The following is a 22,169-nucleotide window of genomic DNA, read 5'->3' on the forward strand; positions in this document are numbered from 1 at the left end:
TGACAGCTATGAGGACCTTTCTCACATCTGTTGTCTGCACTCTGCTCTCTCGCCTACTGAAAGGAATCTTCTGTCCATCTCATGTGGCTGTGAGAACACCTCTAACTTTCTAATTTCAGCTGCAGCCTCGTGCTCCTTCTTGCTCTTCACTTTCGTCTGACAGAGGTATATGTCAACTCAGAAATGTAACAAGTGTGCCTGATAAAAAATTAAGTGAAATCCAATTAAAAAATCATAATATACTAATTTAACATGTACCTTAATTTTCACTAAGGTTATAAAGAAAAGTCTCTATATTGATGATAATGTTATACTCCCATTAGCTTTTTATTTTTGTCAGTTCTTTACTTATTGGGTTTACATTTTTGTCTTATTTTTAATTACTGTATTAATACTAATTTGTCAAGCCAAATTTCTATGTTGAATATCTTGTCTCATTTTCTCTGCCAAGAATAGCAAAGATTTCTATTAAGGCATACTTAGCATTTACCTTTTTTCAAGAAATGTCCTTTAAAAAAATTACAGTGTATATAAAAGAATGAAGAATTGACACATGCTACAATATGCAGGAAGCTTGAGAACATTATGCTAAGTGAAAGATGCCTGACACAAAAGACCACATATTGCATGATTATATTTATATGAAATACCCAAGACAGGCAAATCCACAGAGTCAGAAAATCAATTAGTGGTTGCCAAGGGCTGAGGGAATGTGGGGTTGGGAATGACTGCTAGTGGATATGAAGTTTCTTTTGGGAATGACGGAAGAGCTTTGTAATTGGGTAGTGATAATGGATGTAAACCTTTGTGAATATATTAATAAACACTGAATTGTACACTTAAAAATATATGGGCATGGGCAAAGAATGTCTGCTAGACCAGTAGCCATTGTTTTGTTTCAAGATGGCAAACACACACAAATCTGACAAGATGTTGGTAAACTGCCAGATTTGGCCACTTTCTCCCCAAACTCTCATGGAACTGATGAAGAGATATGGACTACCAAGCACTCGAACTAAAAAAGACACCAGAGCAGGCTATAGCTCAGTGGTAGAGTGCATACCTAGCATGTGCAAAGTCATGGGTTCAATCCCCAGTACTTCTGTTCGTAAACAAACAAACCTAAAATTACCCTCCCCCATTATAAAAAAAAAAAGAAAGAAACAAAAAGATAAAATTGTCTTTAAAAAAGACACCTTACTTTCTTTGTTCATATGCATGACCCCTCAGAGACCAGGACTAAAATTAATTTATGTGAAAAGATGGCAACTTATATTCCTTTATAGGTAAGTGTTTTCCAGAGACTTTGACTGATTTCTGCTGAACCAGCCACACTGTCTCATTTAATTTCCCTTGCGGCTGACAGCACAGCTGGTCAGACTTAGCTCTACCAAACTCTGTGCCAAGTTAACTTTTCATATAAGGATGGAAACTCAACCTAGAACTCAATGGCATCATACTTTAGTTATTTGGGAGGGAGGGAGAGGAAAGCCAGGCAAGAAGGTCGGTGGACATCTTCTACAAAGAAAGCCTTTTCTCAACCACATTGTGCTACAGAGCACATTGTTTTACTGTCTAAAATATTCTTTTGCTCTTAAGAGGCTAAATAGCTAAAATATCAGCCAGAAAACAGCATAAGGTAATATGAAGTTAGATGTGCCTTGAAAGGAAAAAAACAATTTCTTTTCATTGAGTCCACTATGAGAGTATCAATTAATAGATGAGATAAATTAAAGAGTCTAGAGCTTGAAGTCAGGCTCTTGAGTTTTATTTCTGGACCTATCATTAACAGGCTGAGTTACTTGAAGAAAGCCAAGTGGCCTTTCTGGGCCTCAGTACCCTTTTGTGTAAAATGAGGGGCTTAAAAATGACCTCTGAAGCCTCTTCCAGTTTTAACATTGTGATTCTGTATGACTAGTCCCTAAAAAAGGAATGTTTTTTTCAGCATTCCCAGCACACTGAATACCACATAAGAAAAGGACGTAAGGGCAAAGTGTCATGTTACGGAAGAATGTTTATACAGTGATGGGCACATTTCACACATGCCACAAAAGAGGTGCCACACTGTCACTGGCTTCTGCAGGCACTCTGTTGGGTTTTTAATACACTGATCATTTTACTGAAGTGAACATGTGCCAGGAAATATTGCAACCCATGGAGAAAATATTTTATGACCCAAGGAACTTTTGGGTAATTAAAGACTTGATTTTGAAAAGACAAAACATTATTGGAGCAATTATAAGTATGGACAAGTTCTGGGATAAATGGCTATGGCCTGTATTAGATGGTTAAAGTAAGATTTTAAATCAGAATAATAAGTAGACATGTGTAATTTTCCCAGGATTGTATTAAGAACACATAACCTACAAAAATAAATTCAAAATAAAGACCTAAATGTAAGACCAGATACTATAAAACTCCTAGAGGAAAACATAGGCAGAAAGAACACTCTTTGATGTAAATCGCAGTAACTTTTTTAATTTTAAAGATTTATTTATTTATTTACTTACTTACTTATTTATTTATAATGGAGGTACTGGGGCTTGAACGCAGGACCTTGCCCACTGAGCTATACCCCCACCACCCCAGCAATATTTTTTGAATTCATCTCCTTGAGTAATGAAGATAAAAGCAAAAATAAACAAATGAGACCTTTAAATTAAACTTACAAGCTTTTGTACAGAAAAGGAAACCATAAACAAAACAAAAAGACAACCTATGGAATGGTTGCTCAGCATCACTAATTATTAGAGAAATTCAAATCAAAACTACAATGAGGTATCACCTCACACCAGTCAGAATGGCCATCATTAAAAGGTCTACAAACAATAAATGCTAGAGAGAGTGTAGAGAAAAGGGAACCCTCCTACACTGTTGGTGGGAATGTAAACTGGTACAACCACTATGGAGGACAGTACAGAGGTGCCTTAGAAAACTAAAAATAGACTACCCTGTGATCCAGCAATCCCACTCCTGGGCTTACTACAGTAATCAAAACAGTATATAGCTTTGTAGCATACCTGGAGAAAAACATAATTCAAAAAGACACATGCACCTCAATGTTCATAGCAGCACTATTCACTGTAGCTAAGACATGGAAGCAACCCAAATATCCATCAACAGATGACTGGATAAAGGTGTGGTATATATATACAATGGAATACTACTCAGCCATAAAAAAGAATAAAATAATGCCATTTGCAGCAACATAGATGGACCTGGAGATCATCATTCTAAGTGAAGTGGGCTGGAAAGAGAAAGAATAATGCCATATGACAGCTTTTATATGTGGAATCTAAAAAAAAGGACACAAATGAACTACTTATAATTTATAACTTAGATGATTAATTTCTTGAATATGTATAAGCACATTTGACTGTCCTTTATAATTGGATTACTGCATTCTGTTGATTCTTATTTTGTGGTTGGCTTTATTCCTCTGGTAACTATGTAAGTTTAAAAAGCTAAAGCTCTAAACTGTTCTTGGAAACAATGACCAGTACATATATGTAAATTAAAAAATATGTGCAGTATATTGTATATGTATTTACATGCAATATATTGTATATGTGCAGTCAAATTGTAACAATTCTACCTAATAAAACTGAAAAATGAAAAAAACATACTATGGTGGGTATCTATTACTATGACATTTGTATTCTATGGGAGAAATTTAAAATAGTGAGGTTCCAGTTTTACTTTTAATGTCAACTTTTACAAAAGGCTGGAAATTACATTCTTTGCAGCTATTTAAACATGATAGTAAACATAAAATATCAATTTAAATACGTGTAAAGATTATCCAAAAATCTTTTTGAAGGTGCATTAGCTTGGGCTCTGTAACAAAACACTATAAACTTAACAGAAACTTATTTCTCGCAGTTCTGAGGCTAGAAGTCTGAGATCAGGGTGCCAGGGTGGTCAGGTTCTGGTGAGAACTCCCTTCTTGGTTTGTAGGTGGCTGCTTTCTCGTTATGTCCTCACATGGCAGAGAGAGACAGAGAGGAAGCTCTCTGGTGATACTTCTTCTAAGGGCACTAATCCCATTATGAAGATTCCACCCTCATGATCTCATCTAAACCTAATTATCTCCCAAAGGCTTCATCTCCAAATATCACCACATTGGGGGTTAGGGTTCAACACATGAATTTGGGGGTGGGGACACAATTCAATCCATAGCAAAAGACGTGAACAAAATAGCCAAAGGGCTCTGTTTAGACGACTGACAAGTAATTAGGAGGACAGGGCTCATAGATCTAAATGGCAGTAGACAGACCCTGCCTCTCCCCCTGCTTTCCGTCTTTCCCTTTGCCGGGGCCCTTAGCCAGAGGCGGGGGTGGGGGAGCTTTCCCCAGATTCTGCTCCTGGACCTCTCTCTCTGTATACATCCTCTCCCTTGGTGAGCCAGTCCCCTCTGACATCCTCAGTAATTCTGTGTGAACGACTTTCAGAACCCATCTCTGGCTTTGATCCTGAGTTCTACTTCTGAAGCTACAATGTATATTAAATGTTAAAAATTTAACCAATTAGAGATAAAAATTGCTAAAATTGTTATATTTTCTTCCATTTTTACCCCCTGCATATTAGGTGGAGATTTTGTTTTGTTTTGCTTTAACTAAGTCTTAAGAGCATAAGTCCAGGCTCCAAAATGAAATTAGTCAAAATACAAAAGAAAGCAGGTTATCAAGTGATTTAAAATTTGAAGCCTGATCCCACAGGATTATTACTGGCATTCGTAGGTCTACCACTTCCTCCAGCCATAAACCACTTCACTGTATGTGAAATAAGAAGGTACAAGTGATGAAGGTGGTGAAGGTTTGGTGAATCTCTAAGTAAGTGATGGCTAAGTGAATTCTCCCCCACCCCACACCCCATTTCTATGTGTGTCTCAAGTTTATTCTATATGCACTTGCAGCTACCAAGACAGTGATGTTTCTACCCACATTATAAATTGATACTATGAATAAATGATCTTTAAATTTAGCACTTTAGTGAGTGGATGGTGATATAATTGGAAGATGTTCCCCCACCCCCAATACTCTATGGAAATCCATTCTACTTTTAAAAACTTTCTTGCACAAAATGTTCCTGGACTCATCATTCTTGAGATGAAAAAGAAAGCAACCCGCCTTCTTGACATTCCTTAGTGCGACTTTGAATTTTCTCTCACACCATGTACAAGTTCATACTGGAAGCCTTGCAGGCTATCAATAGAACTCTGCTCACCCGCCTTATTTTAAAGCTGAAGCATGTTAAGCCTTTTAAGCCTCTCCTCATAAGACATACCCTTCATCTCCCAAATTAGTCCTGGTGCCTTTGCTGGATCTTTTCCAAGACTCAGATGTTCTTTTAAGCTTCATGTCCTACCACACACCATGCAATAGGCTACAATCACTGGGAGTTCCGTTGCTTCAAAATCTCTTTTAATTTATGGACCCTAACAATTTTCAGCCTCTATATCTTCTCCACACTTAGAGTGTTTATAGGAAAAACACAAATTTTCTGAATTCTGATGACTATCAGTTATATGTACAATAAATTTATTTTCAGTAAGAAAAAGAAAGAAAGAAAGAAAGAAAGAAAGAAAGAAAGAAAGAAAGAAAGAAAGAAAGGAAAGAAAGAAAGGAAAGAAAGAAAGAAAGAAAGAAAGAAAGAAAGAAAGAAAGAAAGAAAGAAAGAAAGAAAGAAAGAAAAGAAAAGAAAAGAAAAGAAAAGAAAAGAAAAGAAAAGAAAAGAAAAGAAAAGAAAAACAAAAACAAAAAACCACAAAGTACAGTGTAACCCAGAGGTCCCTGACCTTGACCCATGATTTCCCGTCTGCAGGTCTTGGCTCCAACTATTTCTTGCAGCTGAAGCATTTCCTCCCACCATGGTGGTTCCAAAGCTGATGCAGTTTCGAAGGATAAACTCAAAGATGACTTCCTCCACAAAGTCTTTCCTAATGATACAGCTAATTACCTCTGACTTCTCCATATACAATATATACTCCTTGTATGGTAACTACAGTCTTATCTACCCACTATTGTCCTCACCTACGCATCTATTTAAACCAGAGATCTCAACCTGGTAGCCTGTGAGCTAAACCCAGTTTGCAAATGAATTTTGCCTGCCCCCTCCACACCTGCTTCATATAAAAAATAAAAAAATCATTTAGAACATGAATTTTGGGCTTCTCCTGGAAATAAAAAAGAAAATGGGTTGCTTTATTCTTCATTTCAAGAATGATGAGTCCAAGTAGAAGCAAGAAGCTGGAGCTCAGCAAGAATCACCCCAGTTTGCTTCTCGGGCCACTTCATTCATGTGTTAAGAGCGTAGCTTAGGGAGTGGGAATAGCTCAGTGGTGTAGTGCATGCATTAGTGTGCACAAGGTCCCAGGTTCAATCGCCAGTACCTCCTTAAAAAAAAAAAAAAAAGCCACTGGGTTATAAAATCAACCAACAAACAAAAAGAGCCTAGCTTAGGTGGGCATTTGAATTTGCAGAACTTAGTGTAAACTTTGGAATTCTGGATGTAGCATCTCATCTCAATCATCTCTGTAACTTGCAGCAGGCACTTAGTAATTTGTAGCTGAAAAAAGAATGTATATGGGTTGAGAGGTAAGTCGTCTTTTTTTAAAAAGTAACTTTGAGGTTGTATCAGTGGGATCTGACCAATTTCTCCCATTCCCCCCTTCCATCATAACATTGTCTGGAATCCATCAATAAGTCTCTATTCACTTCCTACCATATATTGAAAACCTGGAGATACAAAATAAGCAATTCTGGCACCGTGCCCCTCCTCATGGGGGGACTATTTGAGGTAAAAAGAAATAAACACATGAAATAATTTATGAGCAAGATAACATTGTCATTTCAAAACCACACAGCAAAGTTTTAACAAATGAGACACTGGAGTCGGACACAGTTGGGTTTATATCTTGGGTAAATGATTTAACCTTCTGAGCCTTAGTTTCCTCATCTTTCACTGGTCCCATTTCAAGATCTAGGCTGGGACAATAATCATTTCTGCTCCACAGAGATGGAGGATGATTAAATGAGCTAACACACGTGAAGTCCTTGGCCCAGTGTCTGGACATGACACATGTTCCACAGATGGAAGGCGTTATTACTGGCAGCTAAACAATCCAGAATCATCTATAGCACATGTGAGAACATCTAATCAGTATAGAAAATTTACCAAGCCCTACTTCCCATATACATCCTCTGTATCATCAGTGAGTCTGCCATACGCTACTAAAAATGGCTGCTAAATATTCAGAGTTTACTCCTATGTGTGAGTGCTGGCTCCGGGTGGGTGTGATGGAAAAGATCACTGTGAGTCTTTTCACACTGTGGACATGTAAAGGCCAGCCCTTGGTCTGCAGCTGCAGCTGCTATTTGCAGCGCTGGGGCCTCTGAGATGGGATTCTGCGGCTCAGATTTATTTTCTGCCCTGTGCCTTGGTTTGAAAAAGACTCTGGTCCCGCTCAGCTGCTCTGACGATGATTGCTGCTGTCGCACAGTGCCCTCATTTTCCTCTCTGGTTGAAGGTGTGCTTCTTCCCTCCTCTGACTCCTAGAAAATTCAGGGAAGTCACCATCATCACTTAGTAAGCATCTACAGTGTCCCAGGCATTCTGCTAAGCATTTTACATGTATTATCTTCTTTCATACTCATAAAACGCTGCATTTCTAGCCCCATTTTAAGACCAGGAAACTGAGGTACAAGGAGATTAGATAATTTTCCAAAGCTCACAGTAAGAGGTAGAGCCAGTATTTGAAAGCAGGTATGTCTCCCAAAAATCCAAGGTCCTAACCATTAAACTGTACTTCCTCAAATAAATTTAGGTGAATATCTTTCCTTTGAAAACACATGTCTTCCAATCCTGAGATGTTTATTGCTCCCTTCGCATGAAATGGAAGGTGGCAAGGAGGTTTCCTGTCTACGCTAAACCCATCGATCAGTGTAAAGCTACATTTTTAAGGGCTCTAGGAAAATGAGGAAAATGCAGTGACCATTTAGCCAAGTCCACACAAAGTGTCCACCTACTGATGATGAAGGAGAAATTTCTACAAAAAGAGTCTCAGTGTGTTAACTTTGAGGGATGTATCAATAGCATGACTACATGAGCTAGGACTACAACAGAGAGTAAAACGTGATTAATATCACCCAGTGGACTAGAGCTCACTGTTGCTCATGCCATTTTTGTTTCAGTACAACTTGATGGTGACACCAAGAAACTATTTAAGAAGCCAGAAATGATTTCTTTCATTGGTTGAAGAAGAGTGTCCTCACCAACACAGAAAGACTTCTTAGAGTTCAAGTTGCCTGAGCCACACAGCATGGCTGTTGCTTCTCCCATATTCTTTATCACAGTTAATAACTCCACCATTAACCCAGTCATCCAAGACAAAAAATTTGACTCCTCATTGACCCCACCATCCTCCAAGCTCTACTAAGTCAATTTCTACCATAATACTGTGGTCATTTCCCCTCTCAAGGAGAAAGGGAGATTATCATAATTGCAACATAGGTCAAGTCTCCTGTTACATTCATATATCTTTGCTTGTGTACAACTTGCCTCCTGGGATATATTCCAAAGTAGAGGATCTACAGAGTCACATCCCAAACTTATTTTTCATAAATGACCTAAACCTCCAATAGCATTTTAAGAATCCTACAGTTAGCATGTCATCCTGGATCCTCTACACAGGACCTCAGCCATCTCTCGTGAAATTTGGGTCTGTTTTTTAACCTCAGTTAGGGAATTTAAAATTTTCTCCAGAAAGTTCTTAAAGAAAGAGGAGGTTCAGACCTGCTGTCCAAGAGCTTCTTAGATTAAGAACTTTGCCACAAAGATTCTTCTGATCCTCATGTGCTGTCTGAACCTCCCGGGCTGATACCATAAAGCAAGTATTTTAAAATGGATCCTAGGACAACGAACTGGGAAAAAATGCTCAGTACCATTTACAAAAGCTGACTATGACCCAGCAATTCCACTCGTTGCAGCCCAGCAGAAATGTATCCTTAGGCACATAAGATAAATAACAGCAATATTCACAATATCAAAAAACTGGAAACAATCCAATTGCTCATCAACACTATGATGGATAAATTGTGATATATTCACACAAGGGAATATTAGATAGGAATTAGAAGAAATGACATGGATAAATCTCACAAACTTAATGCTAAACAAAAGCTACTAGACGCAGAGAGAACATCTATACACGCCCGTCTTATGAAGAACAAAATAGGCATAGGTAATCCATGCAGGTAAAAGTTGTAATGTTCTCCTTCTCAGTCTAGATGCTGCCTACACAATCTAGATCCTGTTGAACCTGGATAATGGATCATTCTACCTATAGAATGGAGGTTCATTATAATATTCTTATGTTTAAATTTGGGGGTAGTAAACATACAAAAACAAGAGAAAAAAATTTCTTGTCCATCTCATACTAATTTTAACTGGAAAGAGGTTGCCCTGAGGAAACAAAATCACCTGTTCTCCTTTTCTCCTAGTGGGAAATCTTTGGAAAATGATTCAGTAAAGGGTCTTTATCCAACATGATGAGATGGTAGATTAAGGTCTGATAATTGAAAAAAATATATGTCTCAATATTTTTAATGAAAATTCTGCAAGTGTACATTCAATCACCAATCTTTTGATGTAAGACCAAGTCTTTTTCTTTATTACACATGCTGCTTAGAGGTTCCTCTCATTATCACATAAATGACAACCATGTGACTTCCAATATTTGTTTCTCAAAAGCCAAGTCGAAACTTAAAGTCATTTCAAAATCAAACCATGCCTATAACTCTTCTAGATTTTTACCATTCTAAATCTGTTACAGTTAGTTGTTTCACCACATCTACTTTTTTTTTTTTTTTGCAATTTGAGTTTATTTAGGCATTCAACCTAGTTTTTATAGAAGCAACTCTCCATGTTCATATTTCACCTGTTTACTTAGTATTTAATTAAATTCCAATAACAAGTATAACTAGCATTAACAGGTTTGGGAACAAATAATACTCTTGATAAGACTATAACTCGACTGGTAGGAGAAGTAAGCCTGTGTGCTTAAGAGTATTCCAGGGTGCTAGGGTCATCGGTCAGTATGTTTTTTTAGTGGGAGTAAAGAGGGGTGCTTAATTTTGCCAGTCAGTCAAGTGGAGACAGATAAAGATAGTTAAGATAATAATATCTATTATTTCTTGACTACTGACTCTGAGTCAAGCAGTATGTTGAGTATTTTGCATCCACGATTTCATTTCATCTTTACATTCTGCATTCATTATTGCATTTCATTCTTACAATACCCCTGAAAATTAACATCATCATTTCATAGATGAGAAAAACAAGCTTCAGAGAAATTGAGTAATTTGTCCAAATATAGAAATATTTAGTGGGGGGTGGTATAGCTTAGTGGTAGAGTGCAGTGCTTAACATGCAGAAGGTCCTGGGTTCAATCCCCAGTGCCTCCATAAAAAATAAATAAATAAGCACAATTACCCCTACCACCACAAAAAAAAAAAAAAGAAGAAAAAATATTTAGGAAGTAAAAGATTCAGAATTTGAACCTGGGTGGTACGTCTCCCATGCCCACCCTCAACTGCCATGGCGCACTGCTTCTCATGCTCGTCAGCCATGAAAAGCTGAGAAGTAATGATAAAATGCTTCCCCATGACCCAAAGTAGGAGGACTAGGAGAACATGGACCGGAAATGTTCTCCTCTTGGAAGTTTCACAGCCTCAAAATCTCCGGAGCTTACTAAATGGAGGATAGGACAAGATACTGGAGAAGCCAACAGTCCAGCTTCATCCTTTCTTAGGAAATTTTCTCTAAAAGTAGAAAAAGATCCTGGCAAGCACAATGTCATAACAATAGCCATGAGGCACCCTCAGCGAGAAAAGTTCACTTCCTTTAAATAATTTCTGCGGGTATCTTTGGGCCTTTACATAAGTCACATTCTCTTCTCTCCCCAACTGTCTTGGTTATATCATTAGCACAGTCCAGTTGTCCCCTTCTAAGGAAGGAAGGAAAAAAACCCTTCAAATTCTAACCAGATGCTGTTAAGTTGCTTCGGGAATTTGAAATGGAAAATTTCTTTTAGATTTAGACAGGCAGTTTGTAATCTTGATACACATCAAAATCGGGGGAACTTTGAAAAAATACCCATATCAGGGCTTTCACTGCCTTGTCCAGACCCACATTCAGATTTAATTGGGTTGGGAGAGATGGGGCTGAGCATCAGTACTTTTTTTTTTTTTTTTTTTTACTAATGTTCCCCCAGGTGATTAAAACGTGAAGCCAAGATTGTCGCCACAGGTCTCCTCCACAGTCAGACTTTTGAGGACTGAATAATGTAGTCAATTGGTCCAGAGGAAGGATTCCTATAGGCGCAGCTGACTTTATACAACGGAGGTATTTCTGAAGGGTCACTATAACTAGAGAACCACCTCATTCCCTAACATTACAATTTCAAAAGGCTTATTCTTTCATTTGAGAATGCTCACTGACACTTCAGCATCTTGTCAAGTAGCCAATGACCTAATAATCTTCACTGAATCCACCAAGAAAGATAGAAAAGGAACCTTGCAGTGAACAGTTTTGTGATCATTTTTATAAAGCTTAATGCTGAGCTGAGTATAAAAGGTTATATTCTGTTCATAAGCCACATAAAAAAAAAACAGTTTTCTTCTCCATTACCTACCAGAGTTATCATCTGCCTTTCCTTTAAAAATTCAAGTTAGGCTAAGATAGAATTTGGTGTATCATACATAGGCTGGACAGGAAGATTTAAAAACAATGTTGTAGCTAAAAAAGAATATTGCATAGATATGGAACAAATAATTTTATATTGCATAGCTTTTTAAGTTGAAAATTACCACTTATTTTTTCCCTCAATATCAATATCAAAATATTCTGGGGGAAGGGAGTCAACTAATGATATGTTCAGCTAACTTAGAACAAAAGAAAGATATTCTTAAATTTTACTGGTCCATACCACCTAACTGTTTATGAAATATTCTTTTAAGAAAGATCCTATCTTTACATTCTCCATCTGGGCTTGAAAAGGAAAAGGGAGAAGGGGAAGCAGAAGATCTGGATGTTTTTTAAGGACTACATTTTTGCAAGTTATCGTGATGATAAGCAAACGCTATGCATCATAGTATAAAACGGTTCCCAGAGAGCCCAAAGTGGGATTTTCACAGTGCTCATGGCCCAACTGGCCACATGTATCATAACCGGTATTTTTCTTTTCCTACCAAATCCAAAAGCTCTTCTTTCTTATCTAGTCTGAGAAAATCTTGTGTGCTTGTATCATTCTTTAAGAGAGACAAGAACTCTGTTAGGACATTTCTATATTTATAGAAAAGGCAAGTCACAAGTTTCCAGTTCTCTCCTGTATTTTTCTTAAAAGTTTATTCAAAGTCATGTATTTTTAGTTGGAAAAATGTTTACAATTTTTAAAAAAGGAAAATATTAAACCTTTACCCTGAGCTTTTTGGGTATTTTTATTTTAAAGAAAACTGACACCTACACAAAACAAAATGATGTGTCATCACATTTTTAAAAATTATGGTTCACTGTTCCTTCCTCTCTGGCCATTTTAAACATGTGTATTTATAAGTTTGATGAAATGGATACTTTGTATATATTTGCCTTATCAACTCTACATACTTACAAAGATTTACAGGGTCATTTTCCTAAGCAATTATTGACTGAAATCGCTCTCATCATGACCCCTCAATGTCCCTACAACTCTGTGTTCCCCTCTACAAACTAAGTAAATCCTAACAACACATGAGTCTGATATTTTCTGAAAGAGATAATTCTGCAGATTTAGAAAATGTTTTCTCTTCTAGAACTTCCCAGTTTCAAAAGACCAAGAAACAGAGACACTGGTTGATAGGCCCTCTCCTATGGGGGAAGATTCTTCATCCCAAAATAAACTCTTCCTGCTCAAGTTAGAGCCTCAGGCTTAAAGTCTCAGAGTCCTGGAACCAGAACAATACAAACATGGGATAAGTGGAATGAGACAGGGGCATTTGTACGTGATGTGATCATTGCTTTGTTAGTGCAGGCTCAGTGACACGCCGGGAATGCACTGAAGTTAGGGGGGATTTTACTCAATATAAAGGAAGATTAGGTGCCATCTACTGGTGAAGAAACTGAAAACTTTTCCATTTTTCCAACAAAACTTTGTGTCTTTTCAGACAATGCAGTGTCCTGGTTGTTGGATATACAACTCATCATCCTGTGGTCATGGTAAGTTCACTCTCTAACCCATTCCCCAGCTTAATGTAGAAACTTCCACTTCTAAAAATTAACTCTACAGAACTTCATGTACAAGATGATAAAGATTATGTAAAAGGATGTTTACTGTGGCACTGTTTGTAATTACTAAGAAAATGAACCAAGTGCTGGTTATTGGAGTCTGATTAACTATATTACATTAAATATAAATGAAGAGGGGGTAAAACTCCACACATAAACAAAAGAAAAAAATCACCTGCAATTCCATTATCCAAGTATTTGATGTTATTGGTATATTTTCTTCCTTTTGGTGTCAATTTCACACTGTTCTGTTCACATATATATTTTAGGTACTGCTTTTCTGTGTCGCATTACAAAAACTCTAGAAACTCTTAGTTTAAAAGACACTCTTTTTCATTCCCCAGCTGCATCTGGAGGTAATTTAAAACAAAACATTTGTAGTTTTACCCGCTCATCTCAACCCCTTCTCTTTGTTAACCTACTTTAAGTATTGTTTTCATGCTGTCACCAAGGCTAAAACTCCAGCATCTTCCAAAATAGAGACCAAGGAAATGATCAGATTTCTTTAATGCTCAACTCAGCACAATAACTTGGCTGATGGAATAAATGCCTGCTAAATGGTGGCACGCGTGGCCCCATGATTAAAGGGCTGGTTGAAAACGTCACAATTCTTGCAAAACCTGATGAATTAGGAAAATAAGATCCTTTGCTGAAATGAAACCAACTGGGAAGATGGACTTCATCTGATTCAAATCCAAGTAAAGAACAGTATAAGCCACTAGGAAAACCTGTTTAGAAGAGAAGGGCTTGGTAAGTCCGGCTGATGTACTTTTCTCTTTAACTGACAGGGAGACTCCTAGTGGATTTGGAAAAGCAAAAAGAAGGGGTTTATGCAACTCTGAGTGTTGACGGAAAATTTTATTCAAGTGCCTGGCTTGCCTCAGAAAGGAGGAAAGAACGATTGGGGTGACAATGATGACAGGTCAAAGACTTGAGGGTTTAGCTACGTGAGGCCTACTGTATTACACTCAGAGTTATTTTGGGATGGTCACAAGAGTACTTGAACCCTGAACAAAGAACTCCTCCTGGCCTTATCCTATTGCAGAGGGGAGTAAAGTGTTTCAAGTGCCCAGAATCTGAAGCAACTGTGAAAAACCCCAACTGTGCATGAGGCCTTTTCCATTCTCTTGGTCTGCCTTTCTCCTAAAAAGTCATAGCATCCCCATACCCATGATTAGCCCTGCTTTCTCACTGCATTTATAATCGTCAGCTTAAAAGAATATTTGATAGGACTGATGAAACACGGAGTGGGCATCTGATATAGTTGGTGACAGCTATTGTAAAAAAAAAAAAATCTTCATAACTCTAGTTACACTTGGTTTTAGCCAACTTTCTCCTCATAGCACTGCCCTGGTGGGAGTTGAATTTAGAAAAGGAAGAATAGCAATACCAAGAAGACAGGGCCAAAGTCAGTGTCCCTTACAGATAAGCAATTCAGGACTACTGAAGCCGTCAAGCCTTTCCTATGACAGAGACAGAAGAATAAGCTTTAAATAATACAGACAAAAACACTTTTTAGAAAAGAATAAACAACTCACACTATGGTTACTTGGATAATATTAACTTCTTTCCAAGTTCGACATTACTCAGTATCCACTCTGGAAAACATCTCTGTGACAAGTTAAGACGTCGATCCCAAGCCCTGTCTTAGATCAGTGCCAGCTAGCTGAAGTCTTTCACCCCTTCCTTCCATTAGCCTGAACTTGACGAAGATGCCAAATTAAGTAACGACCTTTCATCTCAGCTACAGACTTCCAGGACAGTTATAAATATAGGCTCAAACTGCCTTACTCTTGGGGTTCGGTTTTAACTTCTGAGATACAAAGTGTTAACGATGTCAGTGGATACCTGGCCAAAACCCTGCAGTACTCTGTTTGCTGGTAATATATTATGACTGTATTATCCACGCTAGTAACTACTTAGCCAAATGCGAGTTTCTCCCAGCCGCTTCACTTTCTTTCCTCATCCCATTAAGATTTAATTATAATGCTCAATTTCTGTTTTATCAAAAGGCGTACAATAAGAAAACTATTCTCAACTCTCACGTCAAGTGGGCTAATGTAATACACTCCTGGTTACTATTCATCAACTGCAACAATTCTATGTGGTAGGTGGTATTCTTATCCTTGTTTTACAGATGAAAAAACTCTGGAATAAAAGTTTCTGTGTCTTGCTCAAGGTTGCACAGCTAGTAAGTGGTAAAGAGGAGATCTGACTTTAGGTTGTCAGGCTCCAAGCCCATATTCTGACTCTTGGAGAAAACATAAGCTAACTCACACACTTGGTCTCTCATTTTCTCCACCCCATTTGACCATGTTTTGAGCACAGTCAGATCTGCTCATATGTTCTAGCACAATCCAGTGATGTGTTTGTTCCCAATTTGATTCCCCAATAATTCATGTTCACACATGGTGCTTAAATATTTAAGCAATACCATTTTCCTCCAAAGACTTTAGATTACTTTATAGCCATAGATAGAATTCACTCCTCAACTGTGTAAATTCTGTCACACTAGTAACATCCAATATCAATAGAGAAGAAAAGATACTTTATAAAGATGGCTGGGTCACCCCTTTCTCCTTTCCATTCTGGCTAACCCACCTGTTGCTATTTCTTTCATGTGCCTTTCCACTCCTAATTTGGTTCATCTCTCACATTTGACTCTGGCACATTCTTTTCTGCAGGTTGCCAAACATGCTTGTGATGGGACCAAAAAAAAAAGTCATGTAAGAGTATCCACAACTTTCCTTTGCTCCCTTTCCTGCCAAGGAGAATCCTCTTTCTTCCCACAGCCTTAAAGAGGAAGAATTCTTGCTTGGTGGAAGAAAAGCTGTCAATTCAAAAGATGAGAAACGTGTGGCTCAGAGAGATTGTTTTCCCCAAAGTTTATTCTACTGTTAAGCTATAGCACCAAGATTCTAAATCTAAATCCTGCAGGAATTACACCTTATTAATGCTTGTGTCATGACGCTAAGTACATACTGGGTACTTGGTCAAAATTTGTTGTATGAATGAAATAGATAGGAAGGAAAGGAGGAAAAGAGAGAATGAAAGAAAAGAAATAGACAAGTGGTGTATATTTTGAGCATGTTTGAGCTCATGGAAGGCAGAGGTAAAATTAGGTGAAAAAAATTTTTTAATTAGGTGAAATTATTTTCATAGTTATTTTTGTACTTCCTATAACTAGGACCCTTTGGGTGATATCTGAACATGACCTAGGTTTGTACTTAATTCTGTTACAGTTGGTTGTGTAATAGTGAGGTGCTGAATTAAATGGTCCTTGGATATCACTGAGTAAGCAATTCTCTTCCCGTTTTCATTCCTCATTTTGTCAACAAGCAGGTTTGGATGCCCGCTCTTTACTAGTGACCGTGCAGGGCGGAAAAATGGGTAGGGATGCCAGCCTGGCTGAGGGTGTCATAGTATAGAACCAAATAGCTACAGTACAGGATGGTAGGTGCTCTGGTGGAGAAATGTACCCAATGCTGTGGACAGCAGACAGTGGTTTCACCTTCTATGGAAAAAGAGAAGAGGATGATCGGGGAAATTTTTCCAGAGGAACTTGAAGGGTGTGAAGGACATTCTTAACAGAGAAAACAGCCGAGACAAGGGCATGGGGGCATGTACATCACGCCACGTTCAGGGACTAGCAAGAGGCTGGTGGTGCAAGAGTGCAGGGCGGGGCCCTGTGCAGCGCCTGGGATGGAAACTAACAAGGGGGCCGGGCCAGACTCAGAGGGGCCTTATCCACCCTGCTAAGGACTTGGGCTGCTTCTTCTAGTTTAAACCAGGCTCATAGAGTTTTTGTAAGTACACAATATCTGGGTGTTCCATGCTTTCTGATCTCCATCTAAGTGAATCTGCTCCAGATGCCTCTGCCAGCCAAGACCTTGGGCTTTCTGGCAAGACATCCTAGAAGACTCTGTATTTTGGTAAGACTTCAACCGCCAGCCACAAGCTCGATGAGCAGCCTGGGGACGATGAGGATATTCTGGGACATGTGTGTGTGTAAACCGTTGTGGGGACAGATATAATAAACTTTCGTCCTACACACCAGAAAACATTATTTTATTGTCAAATAAGAGCCCCCGCTAAGTAATTTTGTTTCTTGGATTTACTTGCAATATTATATATGTATTTAAGCTCTTACATAATTAACCAACTTGACAGCTAAAGAACAATAAAAATCAAAGAGGCAAATAATTCCCTGTTAAAATACCAACTACTAAACTTATAAAAGTTTTGACCTTTTGATTTTAATCATTGTGTAAATAATTTTTACGTAAGTAATACAAAGCACTCATGTCCCATTCTACTTTTGCACTTGCAGTGTCCCATACAGAGTTCTCCATTTATCTATTCATTCACTCATTCATTTTATAAGTCACTGAGTAGTAGTAGTCATCATTTGACATGCACATCTTATCTCACCCTCAGAGCAGATCTGAGTTAGATACTATTGTTATCTCCATCTCAAGATGAAGGAACTAGAGCTCAAGGATGTTAAGTGACATGCTTATTAAAGTCACGCTGCCAGCAAGCCGCACAGCTGGAACGCAAACACAGACCCAGCAAATACTTAGTTCTGGCCTTTACTATTCTACTGCAATAGACTTAGTACATTACGGTTTGTTTATTAACTCCCTAATTTGGGGCCATGTGGGTTTTCTATAGGGCACCTGAACAAAAATTTGTTACCTTTTTAAAAAAAAAAAAAGAAGAAGAAGAAGGAAGATCATGTGAGAAGAGAGGTTGCTATTTCTTTGGGTTATATTCCCATGGTGAGTCTCATCCATTTTAGGGCCCGTGTTTATGCTGCTCTGAACCTTTCCATAATGATTCCACTGATTCCTAAGGCCCCCAATTATCTGTGAACATAACAGCTTCTCCATAGTCTCATCAGCACTGAGGGTTTTTTCTTTAGTCTATCTGATTTTCTTTTCAAACCTCAAAAGAAATACCTGCTTTTTTGTTTGTTTGTGTTTTTGCGCTACAGGCCAAACAATACAATGGAAAACAACGTTCAAAAACAAACATTCACACCTGCAATACTCTCTCCACTGCAAATCTCACCATGGCATCCACCTCAACCTCAAGGTAATCGAATGATAGCAATTGAAGTACATCCTTAGATACCATTTTCTGTCTCATACAGCTTTATTTGTACATATGCTTTTTTCCTTTTTCTTTTTTTTTTTTTTGTACACCAATGGTTTGAAATACACACATTACAATGCAATTTGTTAATTTCACAATATGACTGTCACTCAAAGCCAACTCATACAGCAGTAATTCATTATTTTTACTAGTATGGATATACCACAAATTTTCCATTATTTCCATTTTAATGGAATTGATATTTTTGCCCAAACAATGCTGCAGTTAATATCCTTTTAGAAATATCTTCATATTCTGGTGCCTTTATTTACTCAGGAGAGACTCCAGAAAGAACAATAGGGTACACATGTTTTGTAATTTTAATGTATATTACTGCATTTCTTTCCCCAAATGTAACTCAAATTCCTAACAGCAATGTATGACAAGTTCCATTCCCCCATGTCCTTGTCAACATTGGATATTATTCATCTTTTTAATATTTTCCCAAATAACTTCCCCCCAAAATGTTATCTCCTTATTTTAATATGCATTTCCCTGATTACCAGTAAGGTGGAATGTCTTTTCATATATTTATTATATTAGCCCTTTAGAAATTTTCTCTTCTATGAATCCACTTTTATTTATAAATATTTTATAAAGTGTTGCTCTATTTCAAAATTCATGGCTGAAAAGTAACAATCTTCATAATTTGATAAATGTAGAAGTGCTTATTTCAGATAGAAGAGTTGTGTGGGGGGGTTGACTGTGAGGTGTTTCTATTAATTTTTAAAAATTTTTATTAATAGATCTCATTAATCTACACACACACACACACACACACACAGAGTTGTGCCCATCTTCTCCTCTTCATTTTTGCACTCTGCTTTATTCTCTCTCTCTAGCAGACCTTGTAGGTGCCCATTCACGTCCCCTGGGCACTCGCCATTCCCATACATGCCTGCAGGAGTCATCTTCACCTAATGGCAGGCCAAATGGTTGGGAATTGGAGGATAAATACCCTAGCTTCCTCCCCTCTGGGGGAGGGAGACAATTTTGAGATGCATTTGATTCAATCTCCAGACCTTCCCAGAAGGCCAGTCTCAGGTGCTCAATCACACGTGCCTTTACTGACCTTCCTGTCTCTCTTCTACCTCTCTATTACTGCTTCCTTTGGGAGTATCTACTTTTAGCCAGGCATGGTGTGAACTGCTGGATAAACTCTGGGGAATAAAATACCCAAGATTCTTTCCCACATGAGCTTTGTCATAGGGTTTTCCACTTCTCTGCTTCAGAATTGGTTGAAGAGCATCAGCAAGCACAGGGTGCAGAAGACAAATGCGGCAGTGCCCAGCACTGTTCACAAGGAGGCCCGATATTCAGGCGTGTCAGACGGGCAGCAAACTTGGAATCTGCTCCCTTTCCCATCCTTTGTTAGGAGTCTGGCGTGGATGTGTCTAAACGGACATATCTCCATAATCAATCCTCAGTGTTTATACTCCTTTCCCCAGACCTGCCTCATCCCCTTCACGAAGTTAGGAATCCAACCTACGGATATGCAAATTCTGGGTTCTAGGAGCTCTCAGAGAACAAAGTTGCTCTTGACTGTCACATCCTGTTTGATGGACTATAAGGCCTCCCCTCTACACACACACACACACACACACACACACACACACACACACACACACACACACACACACACACACCCTCAATGAAGAGACAGAGCACAAGCTTCAGAAAACTCCCCTTTTGATAGTGGGTTGCTATGGTAACAGTGGAATTTAGAAATGACTGTAAATGAGGCTTAAATCTTTAAGAACATTTTCCTAAGTCAGGCTTGGACAAGAGCATCACTGGGCTCCCTTGGCTTTTGGCCAACACGTTTCTACACTCATTCATTTAGTAACTTCAACGTGCCAGGTGATTTGTATACATGCAGCAGGGAACACAGGCACAGTCCCTGCCTGCCAGGAGTTGATGGTAAAACAAGGCGCCTTCATTAGCAAGTTAGATGCATAAATGGTACCAAGAAAAGGACAGCTATAAGGAGAATTCTATTTTGTACTTGTTATTTACATATTATATGGGTGATGACATGAAAGGGAAAAAACAGGGGGCATACATTTTAGTTTGGGGGCAGGAGGCTCTTAAAGTAAGTATTAGTAAACTGAGGTCAGAAAAATGAGTAATAAGAGTCATGAACTACGCCTGAAGGTGGAAATGGAGGAGTGTTCCAAGCAGAGCAACAGCATCACAAAAGTCATGGAGTGGGAGAAACTGTGCTATAACCCAGCACTGAAAGCACAGTGAAGGTGGGGTCTAGTGAATGAGGTGGAGGGTGAGGTGATGGGGGTGTAATTGGAAGTGGTGCCTGGTGGCTTCACACCATGTGTATGCACATGTCTGTCCCTGGAAGATCATTATTTCACTCTCTAGGCCTTAGCTTCCCTGTCTGAAATACGCACCAAGATTGAGAAGTGGATCACCTGTCTGGGTAAAGATGCACCTGCTTTTGGGTAGAGACAATTAATTACTAGGAAGGAATAAAAATGATGTGTTTCAGGAATCCCATTAAAACTTCGGGAGTGTTAAATGAGACCACCTGCCAGGGTCACCCATGTAGATTTTCTGTGCTTCCCGAAACACTTCCTTCCCTTGGCTCCCATGACTCAAGCCTCTCCTGTTTTTCTCCTGTGTTGACATTTTCTGCTCTTTCTCCTTTGCAGGCTCATTACTGTCCACTGGGCTTTGGAATGTTGGAGTCCCTCAAAGAGCATCTCTCATTTTGGCTAGTTAATGCCCAGTCATCCTTCAAAGCTTATCCTAAGTGTCATTCCCTTGGGGAAGTCTTTCCTGGTCTCCTTGACCAATTAAATCCCCCTTATATGGACAAATGTTTCTGTCTCCCCCTAAATTCGTATCTTGAAGTTCTCATCTCCAATGTGATGGTATTTGGAGATGCGGCCAGTGAGAGGTAATCAGATCAGGAGGGTGGGGACCCCGTGATGGGATGAGTGCCCTCAGATAAGAAGAGGAAGATAGGCCAGTGCTCACTCTGTCTGCCACGTGAAGACACAAAGAAGGTCATCTGCAGTCTGGGAAGGCCATGCTGGCATCCTGATCTTGACCTTCCAGCTGCCAAACTGTAAGGAAATAAATCCCTGAAGTTTAAGCCACTCAGTCCATGGTATTGCACTGTGGCAACCGAAGCTAAGATACTCCCTCTGAGAGGTAGTCACTGCCCTGTGCTCATGTTCTTCAATGGTCCTTTTAGGGTCAGGATTTTAGATTAATTGGTGTGATTAAAGAATTTGTCCCCGGAAATTCAGCTCCATGAGCACAAAGCCTCTTGTCTTCTACGGCCTATCATGACGACTGGCTTCCGTAGTGCAGTTGCCCCAGGCCCCACGCCCAGTCCTCCTGCTTGGTTTAATACTCTGCTGTTGCCATGCTGAATCTTAGTACTTTCTGAACCAAGGGGTTTGCACTTCTGTTTGCACTGGCCCCACAAATTACGTAGTCAGTCCTGCTTATCATTATATCCCAGCATCTTGCACAGTGTCTGGCACATAGAAGATCCTCAATAAATATTAGCTGAATAAGCGAATAACTGGGTAAATGTCTGACTGATCGAATATCAAGTGCCCAGGTCTATCTAACACCAAAGTCCATGCATTTTCCACCTCTCCATATGTCACTGTTTGCACTCAGATCTGAGGCTGGGTTTGACTAAATCTGCTCAAGGACCTTCC

General features: G+C 38.9%; 1 long non-coding RNA gene across 3 annotated transcripts; it reads left to right on the forward strand.

Annotated features, from left to right (window-relative positions):
- Window positions 1–48: 48 nt before the first annotated feature.
- LOC141579417 (uncharacterized) lies at window positions 49–21,593 on the forward strand. 3 transcript variants are annotated; one of them, XR_012510713.1, is made up of 5 exons: window positions 49–165; window positions 13,200–13,251; window positions 15,333–15,427; window positions 18,317–18,417; window positions 21,144–21,593. It is a non-coding gene; the product is annotated as an uncharacterized LOC141579417 (long non-coding RNA). The 3 variants fall into 3 exon arrangements; XR_012510711.1 differs by lacking the exon at window positions 49–165 and having other exon boundaries at window positions 12,999–13,251; XR_012510712.1 differs by lacking the exons at window positions 49–165; window positions 15,333–15,427 and having other exon boundaries at window positions 12,999–13,251.
- The last annotated feature ends 576 nt before the right edge of the window (window positions 21,594–22,169 follow it).

This window comes from Camelus bactrianus, chromosome 12, assembly GCF_048773025.1.
Source record: "Camelus bactrianus isolate YW-2024 breed Bactrian camel chromosome 12, ASM4877302v1, whole genome shotgun sequence".
Classification (NCBI taxonomy): Eukaryota; Metazoa; Chordata; class Mammalia; order Artiodactyla; family Camelidae; genus Camelus; species Camelus bactrianus.